Source organism: Ornithodoros turicata, chromosome 1 (genome assembly GCF_037126465.1).
Source record: "Ornithodoros turicata isolate Travis chromosome 1, ASM3712646v1, whole genome shotgun sequence".
Classification (NCBI taxonomy): domain Eukaryota; kingdom Metazoa; phylum Arthropoda; class Arachnida; order Ixodida; family Argasidae; genus Ornithodoros; species Ornithodoros turicata.
Window position 1 is genome coordinate 188,695,494 of NC_088201.1, and position 13,475 is coordinate 188,708,968.

The 13,475-nt window shown below is 44.3% G+C and overlaps 1 protein-coding gene across 1 annotated transcript in view; it reads right to left on the minus strand.

The window, feature by feature from the left end:
• The window catches only part of LOC135374324 (atlastin-2-like), a 78,543-nt gene extending 71,534 nt beyond the window's left edge, over nt 1-7,009 (minus strand). Inside the window, exon 1 of the mRNA XM_064607306.1 lies at nt 6,892-7,009. The gene's annotated coding sequence lies outside the window, so the exon portion shown is untranslated. The remainder of the gene's footprint in view (nt 1-6,891) is intronic.
• Nucleotides 7,010-13,475: the final 6,466 nt, after the last annotated feature.

A 13,475-nucleotide genomic window follows, 5' to 3' on the forward strand; every position in this document is an offset into this window, starting at 1 on the left:
TTGCATTGCCTCTATGTACCAGCCCTTGTAGCTGTAATAGTCTGAGCTTTGGTTCTTTGAGAGCACATCTCAATGTGGCATCCGTCCAGAATCTTGAGAGAGTCCTGTTACTCCGTCAAACCGATGTAGGTGGCTCTGCTTGTGTTGTGAGCTTCACAAACTGGGATTGTAGTTTGTCCAATCACTAAGTAAAAGCTCCCAGTAAACATAATTCACAAAATGCCTGCTGACACCAAAAAGGCTGTTCTGCAGATGCTAATAGGCGATAAAGGGCACCTGCCACTCTTTTGCAAAGGCACAGCCTGCCTCATGTCCGTGTCTCGCCTAGCTATGCTTTGGCAAACGCCCACCACGTAGCTGAACATTGCACAGGTGACGCGATAGTCCCGTTTCGGTTTAAAGAACTCGTCAGCGAGGTTGGGCAGTGTGGTTTCCGACCAACACACTGGCCGTCGATAGCCGCGCAGTTGCTTCTCCCTTGTGCACAATCACAGGGCTGTTGCTGTCAGAATTTTCACCTGTTGCCGTGCTGGTTTCCGCTTTCGTCGCTTATCTATCGCGCGCGCACAGCATCCAGCTCACACTCTGTTTTCCTCAGTCGAGACTGGAAGTAGGGGAGGTATAGAAAAACATTCCTGACCCTCTCTCGCACCACGTCGTTCTTCGGTTTGCTCAAACACATCGCTTGTCCAACAGAACGTACACGCACAGTACAGACACGGCAGCACAAGAAATATTTAGACGAAATATGTAGAACTCAACGAGGACAATGACATGTACAACAAAATAAAAGACTAAAAAACGCGGATAAGAAAAATGCACGGCAACGCACGAAAGAGCAGAAGTACAGCAGAAGCGTTCGTGCGAATTAGTGTTGTGAACATATTTCGCGATTCGGCTGAAATGTAAATTTGGAAATGCGAAACAGTAGTAAAAATGTCGAGTTGCGTACGAAATCCTTCCAATACACAGTAACACACATTCTTGGGGCATTATACACCTCTGGAAAGCGTCCAAAGCGTTATCTTTTTCTGACAACGTAATATTTAAAATGGTTATGTCTTTTGGGGTTTCTCTGTTTGCTCATCAGGCGACGCTGCTAGCGCTACTCTCAACTGAGCTCACAGAAGCCCGTGTAACTGATTTCGTTGCTCAGTTCACTCAACCGTGGTTGAGCCATTCGACTGCAGTCGACTCAACCGTGGTTGAGAAAGCTAGTGTAACTAGGGTATAACTTGTTCTAGTACGGTGTTACCAATCATGTATGAAGTGTTTAAATTTAGTGAGATTTAGTTCCATATGCCACGTGGGCGCGCCATGACTGTAGTTTGTTCAGATCTGACTGTGAATGCATGCAATCTGAAGGTTCTGTTACTTCACGACGTACAGACGTACAGAGGTCGTATTTGTTGTTGATTGCTGTGATGATGACGTATGGCGTCCTCGTGAGCATTCGTTGATTTCACAGTCAAGTGTGATAGCGGAACAAGTTGAGTTCCATAAAAGTTGCTCTAGACACGTGCCAGTTACTAAGCGCAGGTAGATTGGTGATATCCGTAGGAGCTGCATGAGCAGAAGGAACGGGTTATTGACAGTCCACATAGCGGTTCCGCAGAGCCCACTCATTAGAATCATTGCTTTAAAAAAACAAAGTTTGAAAAGGCCGGGGGGAAAGACTCTGGAAAGTGTTTTGAAGCAGAATTAATATGAAATTATTAAAATAATTAATATAATTAAAATAACAGTCCACTTTCATGAGAAAACATGCCTATATAGTTAAATGTAAATTAATTACCATATTAAATTAAGTGTAACTTAAACGTAATTTATTTCACATGTTGTTCATCGACTAGAGGTAATACATAAACTCTCGAGTCTGAATTATTTCCATAAAACTAAGGAACAATCAAAAGATAATCCACGTTACTTCCAAACTTGTAATGTCGGAGCTTTATGCTGTGGCTTTGGAGCGCCCCGGGGCCCCCCCGGCCAACCACGCTTTCGGTGGACTCCGGAGGCGCCAATTTTCGAAAGACACAAAGAAACGTGGTTGGTCGATTCGAAAGATTCGGTTCGCCGTTTTTGGACACTGGGATCCGGATTCCCGAATGTCGAGTCCTTGTCCAGCATTCGAGGATTCGCAGATTCGGTTGGCCCATCCCTAGACTTTTGTTGTTTTTTTTTCAGTTCCGCGCCGCGAAGCAACTGTGGCTACGAGCGGCGAACACATGTGGACAGATGAAGAAAGGACAGCAGGAATTATAGTAGGACAAAAACCGGAAAGGAACCGTAAACCGAAAACCGCTTGGAACCGTTTTTTTTTTCAAGAACCGTAACCTGAACGTAACCGGAATTTACCATCGGCAATTAACCGAAAGCGTAACCTAAATCGAAAAAATGTTATTTCGGCTACCACTTGAGATGATTTGGTTAAAGCATGAACACGAACAACTTCGGCCGCAATATTTGTTGATATATAAGTTGGCTTTATAAGTGTGATCAGTGTTAAGTAGTGTAATAGGACTTCTAATAAAGCAAATCTCTTCGTCTTGTATTTTCCATTCAGAAGTTGCGTACAGAACATGCCATCGTATGCGCTTGGACACCTGATCGGAGAACATATCATATCACATCTACTGCGTACGTCCCCTCTGAGTTATGATCTGTATTGTGATCATCTAAGATACCGAGCGCTGCACGATATTTGTCTCCACATCTGTTTGCTTAACTGCTTAACACAGACTGCTTGCAGCTTGTTATAGCACGAATCAAATACACGCGCACGAGATAATAGAGACCGCAAGAAATATTTTACGGGCAATGTCGGAAACACCATAAGTGCGTCGTTCTTTATTCGACCTGACAGGTGGCACTGCATCTCCGTTTCGGAGCGCAACAGAGAATTATGTTCATTTTTACCCGTCTGTACTTTGTAGCTCATTTTGCGATATTCAGGCAGCCTGCAGATACATCCTGGGGAAAATCGAATGACATACCGGTCCAACTTTTCGGTTACCGGTAACTGCAAATTTTCAAATGGCGAATCCCGTAACCGTAACCGAACCTAGATTCGTTTCGGTCCTTTAGTGTAACCCACATCTTTCCTATTTTTCTATTTCTTCTGCTAATCTCATCACCTACTAGGCGTTATTTTCATGTCATTCGAAGGCGCAGTACTGCAGCCTGTGTATCTCGCACGCCCTCAAACGTTGCTCGCAGAAGTCGCGATCACGGCCTGCTTGCCATTGTTAGCGCCTTTTCCTTACAATTCGCGGGTCAAACAATCTCGCGCTTGCTTATCGTGTGGTCTGTGGCGAGCACCCTATGGCGGAGCAGCGAACAATCTCTGAAAACTAAAACAAAATTATGGTAATTTCCTTCTTCGATTCGCAGTGTGTGTCAGTCCATGTCATGCGAGAGAACAAGACTTCTGCCGCACGATAATAAAAAATTAAAAAAGGAAAAAAATGTACTGTTTTCAATAGAAGAGAAAATATTTTATTGGGACCCTTGTCTGCACGTTAGGTATGGGTATAGGTTGAGGTTGAAGTGCATGTTCTAAGCGCACTCCATACTGAAACGTGCTTTACAACAGAGCCGAACTTAACGTCACAAACAAACAAACAAAAACAAAACATCGACAAACCCGTGCACGCACACATACCTAACTATGTGCTTATCTTACTCATTTAACGAGCTTTTGACTCCGTGTCCATACCGCGAGGCGTTATCGTGAGGGTGCATTCTGTTACATACGTGACATTGTCTCAGTAAAGAGAAGTGTCGCGGGCTGCATAAATCACCCAACAAGAACTAAATACACCGCGCACGTATCCGCATTTATTGATATATGCGGCTTATGCATCATGCACTTTGTAGCTCATTTTACGCGAAAATCGAAAGGCATACCGGTTCAACTTCCTCGTTACCGGTAACGGCAAATTTTCAAATTGCGAAACCTGTCACAGTAACCGCACCTAGATTCGTTTCGATATCGTAGTGTAACCCACATCTTTCCTTCTTTTCTTTTTTTTTTTCTTTTGCTAGTCTCATCACCTACTAGGCGTTATTTTCATGTCATTCGAAGGCGCGGTACTGCACCCTGTGCATCTCACACGCCCTCAAGCGTTTCCAGCAAAAGTCGCGACCACGGCCTGCTTGCCATTGTTAGCGCGTAATGCGGCATGATGAAACATGCAAAAATCGTGAAAATGACAAAACGGATCTGCAAACTGGGACTATTCTCTATACACTGGTTCAGTCCTTTATCACTGAGCAGCAACGGCATCGCCCGCGAAAGGGAACACATGTTTTCATTACACATAACACCTGTTCCTCATTCGTGAAGATTCTATAGATGATATGCACGCTCCAAGAGAGTTCCTTGTGTGGCCATAAGGCGACCGTGCACTTATCCAAGAATATTTTTGATTGCTTGTGATCAGAAACGGGCACTTTACAAGCTTGTACAAGGTACAGCTTCGAACAAAAGCTTACGAAACTCCGAGGTGTTGCATTTCGCCATTGGAGCGACAACCTCCTGGTGTCCTCCTGATACCTAGCAGGGGGCCACTCCGATGACTAAATACGCAGGTGCCGAGTTTCGTGAACTTTGGTCCAAGCTGTACCCGCAAAACGTGTTTAATCGAAATTACTAAGTACCGAGCAAAAAGGTAACTGAGTAGAGTAACAATACAATGTCTTGAAAAGTACTTTAAGTGCCACTCCAGACTCGGAAAACATCGTTTATTTCATTTAGTCCAGAAAAAGAAGGTGCCTCAAGGATTATACACGCGAAATTTCAATCCTGTTTGCGAACGCTGTGCATTTCTGTCAATTTTTGAATGTCTGCCGATCCTCCACGAGTTTCGCTGACGCCAGGAGCGTGTTACGTAATCATAAGCCCACAAATTGTGGTGATGTCATGTTCTGGAGAGGGCACTCTTTTCCTAGCCACGACGCCGGCGTCCGAGGTGGGTCAGGTGGTGGAGAAGTTACGTGACGTTGATCGAAAGAAGCGACAATTGTCGAAATGTATTCTCTCTCGTTGTGTTTTCTCGAAGGTCGGAGGATATGTCACGTGGGGCTTCGCTTACGGAGTGCAAAAGGTGAGCCCCCCCCCCCCGGAAGACACCAATGACAACAATGATGCCAGATGACAGCCGGGCGCTCTGTCGGAGTCTAACATGACGTCACAGTTCTCAAAAATAAACATTACTTTCCTATAGCTTTCGCGTCACGTAGAGCAAATATATTTTGCAAGAATGTAAAGTGAGACAGGATTTCAGCAACATAACTAAGGTGGGATTCTGAAGACACGAGATTTAGTCCGTAGTGGCACTTTAAGATTGAGTGTTAAATACTTCTCAAAATAAATCGTTAGTTGCCGGACACTTTGACGAACAGTTGGAATGCTCTATTAAAGAAATACGAATAGCGTAAACTTAATAACGGCAATACTAAAAACATTTATTAGCCAGTAGGAAATGCGTTTCAAAATGTCTATCCAATCGCACACACAGGCACGGGCATTCTACAGAAACGACGTAATTTACTCTGGGTGTTCTCAATATGAGTGCTTCAACCTAAAGAGTGAATATTATACGTGCCCTCTCTCGCTACGGCCTTCGGCACGAGTCTTCTGTTTTGCCTGAGAGACGCTCCCTCAGTGACTTCCCGCATGCCATTCACATGACCTCACCCAAGCTCCCGAAGTCGAGGTACCGCACGCTAGCCCTTCCCGAAATGGATGTCCCGGACATCTCAAACGCTAAAGCCAATGTACAGCACAAAGTGAATTGCTAAGACAAAACAGAATCTTTTGTCACGTACAGAGATATATCTTCAAACTGACTCGGAAAAGTATTTAAGTAGTATAACTACATAGTAGAGATGACACGAATCCAGAATTTTCGGAACCCGAATGCGAATCCCAAGCAGGTCCTCCGAGTCCACGGGTTTTACGAATGCTTTCCTTTAAAAAAAAGTTGTAAGAGCCAGCAAAAAAAAAACTCCTACTGAAAAGCGTTTTGGGTCAGGATTTCACAACAACTTAATTTATGACAACTTAGTTTAATGAAATGCAAATTCAATAAGGGTTCACTTTCAGGAGGAAACAAACTCATACACTTCTTAAGTGTAATCTATTTAACGTGACAGTCATGGGCTACAGGAAGTACACAGACTATCGAGTCTGAATTCTTTCCCGAAAGCTGAGAAACAATCAAAAGGAAAACCATATTATTTTCAAACTTGTAATGTATGAGTTCCTCGCTGAACACCTCAGTTGAGCAATGCAGATAAACAAGCGAGAAAACACTGGTGAAAGTTTACAAATTTTTGTGCAGAAACGCCAGAATTCTCAGCCGCTCCTACAGCGTTATTTATCAGCTGCGATACCATATGTGCTGAAGAGTTCTTCTGACACAACTGTCGATGGGGGTGTGATCAGAAACTTTTTAGGCCATTCAGGCTTAAGACGGTCTCCGGAGGCGCCAATATAAAAACAAAACAACGACAACAACAACAAAGAAACCTGAAAGATGGAAGTCACTGAAAAGGTTAGCCAACTGTAGGACTCAAACCCACATCTTCTGAATTACGAGTCCAGGGCTCATGTTCAAAAGATTCGAAAGATTCGATTAGCCCATTTTTGGCACTGTGATTCGGTTTCCCGAATCTCAAATCCCTGCCTAGGATTGGAGGATTCGGTTGGCTCATCTCTACTAAGTACTGACTAAGTATCGCAAGACACCAAGTTACTCGCAAAAGTATTTCAGATACATAAGTTAAATACTTAACAGAAGCTACGGTACACGTGTATGTTTAAAGACCACGGTTAGCGCCGACGTTCGCTATCTTCCAAGCTGAGAAACAGAATAATTGACTTACAGTGTCCTGAAAATCACTGACTCCTGACGGCCGGAATCCTGTCACGACTACGTAACTCAACGATTGCACAAGTGACTGCTGGATACTGTCCCTGGTTTGTTGGCATAACTCCACAAAGTCTGACACGTTATCGTGTGACAGCGAGCTCTTAAAAGAGCACCGAGACAACTGGGGGAAGGATAGCAGGAGCATTTCATGCGACTGACGCAATCGACTAGGAAGTAACGGCTCACTCTCAGACAGGTGAAATACAATAAGAGCCACTCTGTTGGTCATTGTTTCAATGGCACCACAGCCCGCTTGTTTTAATGAAGACGTTGTAGCCCCTAGCCTTTACAATATAGTGTACAGGGTTCGTCAAGATAAACTTCGGGGTTTGTAACAAAGATGAAACAAACAAGGACAGTGTCGGGATGCTAAAGTACATGTTAGAGGGCGTATTATGCCCCCAAATTTTATGTCGATAATGCCGCTTGGTCTGTTTCTCTGCGGATAAATCGTGAAAAGTAAAAAAAAAAAAACGCCGCTGCCAAATCGGCTATACCTGTGTTTGAGCTTCTTTCCGTCAGATAGCGACACGGTCGAATGCGGCTTTGCAGAATACAAGTCCGGATTCCGTTCCACATGTTCAATTGGTTTCGATGTCTCGATGTCCTATGCAACGGCGCGCTCGACCGTTTCGCCATCTGACGGAAAGGAACTGAAACATAGGTACAGCCGATGAGGCAGCGGCGGTTTTTCAATTTTCACGATTTATCCGCAGAGAAACAGACCAAGCGGTATTATTGACATAAAATTTTGGGGTATAATACGTCCTCTAACGCTTACTTTAGCTTTCGAACAAGTTTCTTTTATCTTGTTTATCGAAGTTTATCTTGGCGAACCCAGTACAACGAGTAGTTATCACACTGTGCAGCACGCAGTTGCATGCAACAGCACGGTGAGCGCCGCTGTGTACCATTTCAAGTACTCGTTAAAGGGTGACAGGTGATAAGGAGTTTTATTGAATCGCTTTCGCTCTCAGCAAACGCTTAGCCGCAGTATAATGAGAGTCGCTAAGGACGAAAACGAAACTGAACTCACAAAGCGTGTTCAACGCTTTACTTTGACGTCCCGTTCTTCATGCTGGTTCAGTATAAAGCGTGCTCAGAATGTGGACCTCAACGTATCCGCAATTGTCGAAAGGAAGGTAGACTGCAGAGAATGAACGAGTAATTAAGGCAGAAATGCAACTCCCAAACTCCCAAGCGGCCCATGAAGGAACTCATCAGTTGACGTGTTTCAAATGAGTGCCGTCAGCGTTCCGGGAAACAAAAATATACGAAACAACTGGCGGACTCCAAGAGGCACCAAGACACAGAAACAGGACGCTTATTTAGGGTAAACGGGACATTCTACAAAATAAGGCCCCGACATTACTTTGCCCGCTAGTCGTAAGAGAGGGGGGTTAACCCTATATTTTCATTTTTTTTGTTTCTCACTAAAATAAATGTTTATCTATGCAGCAGTACCATAGAAATAAGAATTTCAAATTTCAACGAAATCTGGGAGGTTTTCATGGGAGGGTCAACCAAACTGGGGTAGGGTAAAAATGGTTGGCCGCAATGAGTAGGGGAAGTTGCGAAAGCGGTTACTATATTATACACCTAATTATGCAGAAATATTACCATTTACGATAAAAACCATTCCAAGTGTAAAGAAGATTGACAGTGATCTCTGTCTTTGGTGTATCCAAAGTGCAAGGTTGTGGCTGAGTGGCGTCTGAAACAAAATACGCCCTAGCATCTGTATATCTCGTTCGCAGATCTGCCCGCAAACTGGTGATGACAGAAGAAAGTAATACAATTACTGCAGTGCTCACAGTAAGAAAGCAAAAAGGAAAACGAAAAAGTCAGTAGAGAAAAAAAGGAACGTAAACAGAGTTCAGCAATGGCATATGAACCATGAAACACCAGTGCGCATTTACTGCTAATCCGCATGAACAATACTGCATAAAACGTAAAAAAAATACACAAAGAGTGGGGTACTCGTACGAAAAGCCACTCCCATAACTACATATAATATCTGTCATATATATACCGAAAAGTGACAGATAATAACAGAAGGTACACTACCAAAATAAACTTCGATAAAATAAAGTTCGATATACTCCAAAAGACATGCAGAACAACACAGAAAATTAAATAACCTTTAGGCATAAAAATACAAAAAATATTTTTCCAAATCGAACATAAATTGTCTCATGTGCTACTCCTTCGTCTTCTTGAAATTCCTGGCTTCACGTACGGCACAACAGATGGCCAATTTTGATGCATTGCGCCCATGGGGATTTCGTCAATTTTCTCGTCAGGGCCCATGTTTAGGGTATGATTTTTCGATAAAGAGAGTCAAATTTTTGAAATATCATCTCTTTTGACTGACTACATCCTCCAGGCCACACGCCAACGCCAGCACGACTTGTAATTGTTAACCCGGGTGCATCCAATGTCTTCAGAGATGCGACCCAGCGTAATACGCATGCGCTGAGAGTATACCGCAGATCCGGAGGAATTCGAACGACGAAGGGGCATTAGTTGTTGGTCTCCAAAGGGCTCACACAATAGACAACTTTTTCACGTTGTGTGCTTACTATAAACTTTACACCGTTTCCCATTTTATATCCTTTTTATACCAAACTCTACAAGTTGACAAAATTGTCCATTTGACCCTCATAGTCAGAGCGGGCACAGAATCTTTTTTTTTATTGGGGGGGGGGGGGCAGTTTCATTATCAATGCGCCTAATTATGGAGGGGAGAAGACGAAAACTACTGTGTAACCTAGCGTTTTTTTGTGAGTGTGAGGAGGGGGGGGGGGCGTCTTAGCGGGAGGGGCGCCACTAATTAGAGTTAATGTCTCAGAGGCGATTTTGTCAAACACTCCCTATCAATGCGCAACAGGTACGCCTTTTCACCATGATTAAAGGGGTTTCGCAGGTTGCAAAGGGCACATACGCGTTTTGCAAAACCAGCGTAAGGCATTTTTGATATTATTTTTTATATCACACGATATTAAGCCCGAAATTAGATCACATTTCACATATTTTTTGGCCTGACGAGTGTCGCTTTGGAAGCGGTCTTGTCAAACGCGACGTCTCCAGGCACAGGACAAACGTGTACGGATTGGCACCATGATCAAAGGGGCTTGGCACATTATTAAAAGGGTTCGATCTGCTACAGCCTTCTCGGAACATTGCGGTCACCTCTGTTACAGTCCTCGTATAAAGGCATATCATACGCTGTTGATAGTATCTTAATGGCACTTTGGTACAAGTCGTTTGCGTGATTTTAAAGGGCTCTCCTGCCGTTTTTTTTTTTCTTTTCAAATTTAGCGGTCGTCTCTTTTACAATTCCAGTAGGAGGACATAACACAAGCCGTCGCGAATATCTTTGACACCACGATTGAAAGGGTTCTGCTGCCGCGTTCTCGGGATTTTGCTGTAGTCTCTGTTACAATCCCAGTAGAAGGGCATAGCACAAGCCATTCATAACATGTATGTGGCAGCACGATACAAGGGGTCTCGCTCGTTTTGAAGGGCAACGGTGCCTCCCTTTCCGATTGTTGCGGTCGTCTGCGTTATGATCCCAACAGAATGGCACGGTATAAGCCGTCCATAATATACAGTCTAAAACCAGTGACGGACAGGTGCCGTGTGATCAACTTGCCCACTTTTTTTTTTTTTAATGTGCCAGATAACTTCAAGAGGCACGCGTGACACATTGTGCATTTCGAGTTCCCTAAGAGAAAAACGACCTGGAGGTTTCGGAAAACGAAAGAGGAAGGAAGAAAATGCACCAAGAACATCGAACTTGAAACAACGAATTTTATTGGCGTGTACATACCTTTAAATTGTATCCAGTACATCATAGTTTGCGGAATGGAAAGCATACGCGGTTCACTAATCCCAACACACACATACGGAGCACACGTTGCACGGACACACAACCCAACCGATGTAGTCCTCCAAACATCGAACACACAATCCTCGAAACTCCCAATTCGCTGGCACTGCTAAGCTCAATCAAGATCATCCTCAGTGACGAACACAACACTTCCTTAATCGAAATGGCCGACGAACAATTGTCCGAGCAAGTGGCACCAGACACGCTTCGATGTAAGAAGCAGTTGCAATTTTGCACATGTATGTGTGACCGTTTGTATGCGTTTGTATGCTTGTCGAGCGAAATTAATAAATCGTTACCCATTGTAAAAAATGTAGGCATGTATTTCCGAAAGCAACATAATTCCAAAGATGAATACACACAGTAAACCGCCATTTTCATGCTGCTCTGCGAACCAACGGGAACCGGAAATGGCAAAAACGAAACCACCCGCCATTCCATGCTCTGGTCTATCGAGTTTCGTAATAATAAAGTGATGAACGAACAGCAGCACACAAGCAAGTGTTGTAGTGGGAAAATATTCACTGCTTATTTGTTTAACGAATACATATGAGATACGCACATAGTACGCCGAATTTAGATAGCAAGTGATGAATTTAGGAAAACGAGCACGTCAAGTTTAGCGGAATGAAGCAGCCAACGGAATGCAACACCTTCCATGACCAACGGAAGGCAGCTCCCGCATGGTCACGCTTTTCTGAGCGAATCCGACCCCCCTGCGTCTAGCAGCTCATATGAATTGTAGACCGCACTTAAAGACTCTCAAGGTCGTGCCTTCATTTATTTTTTTCTTGTGTGCAGGGGTAGGTGGGTGGGGGCTATGTAGAGGGAAAATACGCGGAAAGGTTGCCAGGCTGGTGAGAGCTACGAGGACCTGCTGCTTCGCATTCGTTAGCTGAGGCTGCAGGCAGGGCCTGCGAGTGCCAGCCAGGATGGGACCCGTAGAACCAAGGCGTGTCGTAATCATACAAAGAAGAATTGAACTGTGTATTCACGACGGTATCGTGAGGAGGGGGGCCCGGGCATGACCCATCCCGGGGCCCACAATTTCGCTCGCCGTCCCTGGTTGCAGGCAGTGCATTGTGAAATACGTGGTCACTGGGACACTGGAGTAGTCACGGTAAGAGAGTGACAATCAACGCCGAGACGCAGTCAAAGCTTAAAAACCCAACCTGTGTCTGTCAGAAATGGTTGCAGGGCGTCTGCCGCAAAGCATTAGGATCGTGGATTGTTCCAGAGCTCTAGAATAACTTTCAGATGCTTTCGTATGCGGGTACTATTTCGTATTTGGAATTAACGTTGAAATTGTTGTATTCTGTCTGGCTACTTCTGTCTCCTAGCTACTCCACAGCGGGTAATGGAGTTAGCAGACAAGCTCGAGCAGATCCGTGTATGAGCTCGAGTGTTTGCAGCGCTCTCTACTCCACTCCCCTCCCGCGCTTAGGATCTGAGGAAAACCAGTTCCATCATGGAGCTCGGAAATGCGACGCGTAATAGTTGTAGAAGAAAGGTTTCTTTTTTAAAGAAAGCAAGTGGTTCAGGTACCACTGGATAAGCATACGCAAAACAGCATGTTTTCACATAAGGCGAAGTATCTAAGCAGAAATGGCGACGAAAGATAACATTTGGAGCAATACGCAACATAATTAGCTTGTGACCCCTTCTTGTGCTCTCCCGTTGCTTTGAATATAAACAGTGAGCACAAACCACACATGAGAGACCGAAGGAAATCGTGACGCTCATGTCAGAGCGTCGCACGTTCAAGTCACATCTTCGTAGTTACGCAGAAGTTTCAAAGAAATGGAGCTGCAGGTGCCCACTAGGGAGACTACATAGCTCCAGAAACCATCCAGTTATTTAAAGAAGGAGGAGGTAGCTGAAAAAAGACAAAACACACACACATTTGCTGCGTGTTATACGAGCACATCCACATCAGAAAGAAGTTTCCAGAGCAGTAGACGGAAAATCGGATTGCCTGTCAATTTTGCATTGCAGCTATTGCCTGCCCAAGGGACGCTGACATCACGCGGCGCCTAAAGTTCCCAGATATGATGCGTACTGTGCGGCATTCTGGCGGTGCAATTCTCTGTGCAAAGACCGCATACCATGCGAAATTGTTTCATAGGAAGAAACAGCTCGATTATACGAATCTCACAGGGCAGGAAAAAACAGTTCGTATCATCCGAGACTCGTCAGCAGTACCACATAGGTGGACGAAGCATGTATACGGACGAAAGCCCGTTCACTTTTATATGCTATCGCTTAAAAGATATCCATGGTATAGGCATAGCTTGTTGCTCATCCAAAAGACTTGGCAATTGACAGTACGCCACAATAGCCAGGCCCACTGCACTGCAAAATCGTATGACACAGACAAACGCATCCATTACGTGAATAACAGATATAAAAGACACGTTCTTGCGCAAGGCAAGCAATATACAAGAGTTCCCGCGACAGTCAAAAGAAAAATAAGAAGCACGAGTGCATCACTTGAACCGCGTTCATCGTCTCACTATAGCCCGCGTACGCCGCTATCTAATTTAAATCGGAACATCTGAATACATGGAAGTATTTCCCACAGCGTTACTAGCACGCATCTAAACCGTAATGAACAAAAATTCGCCAAATAATTCCACTTTATTACA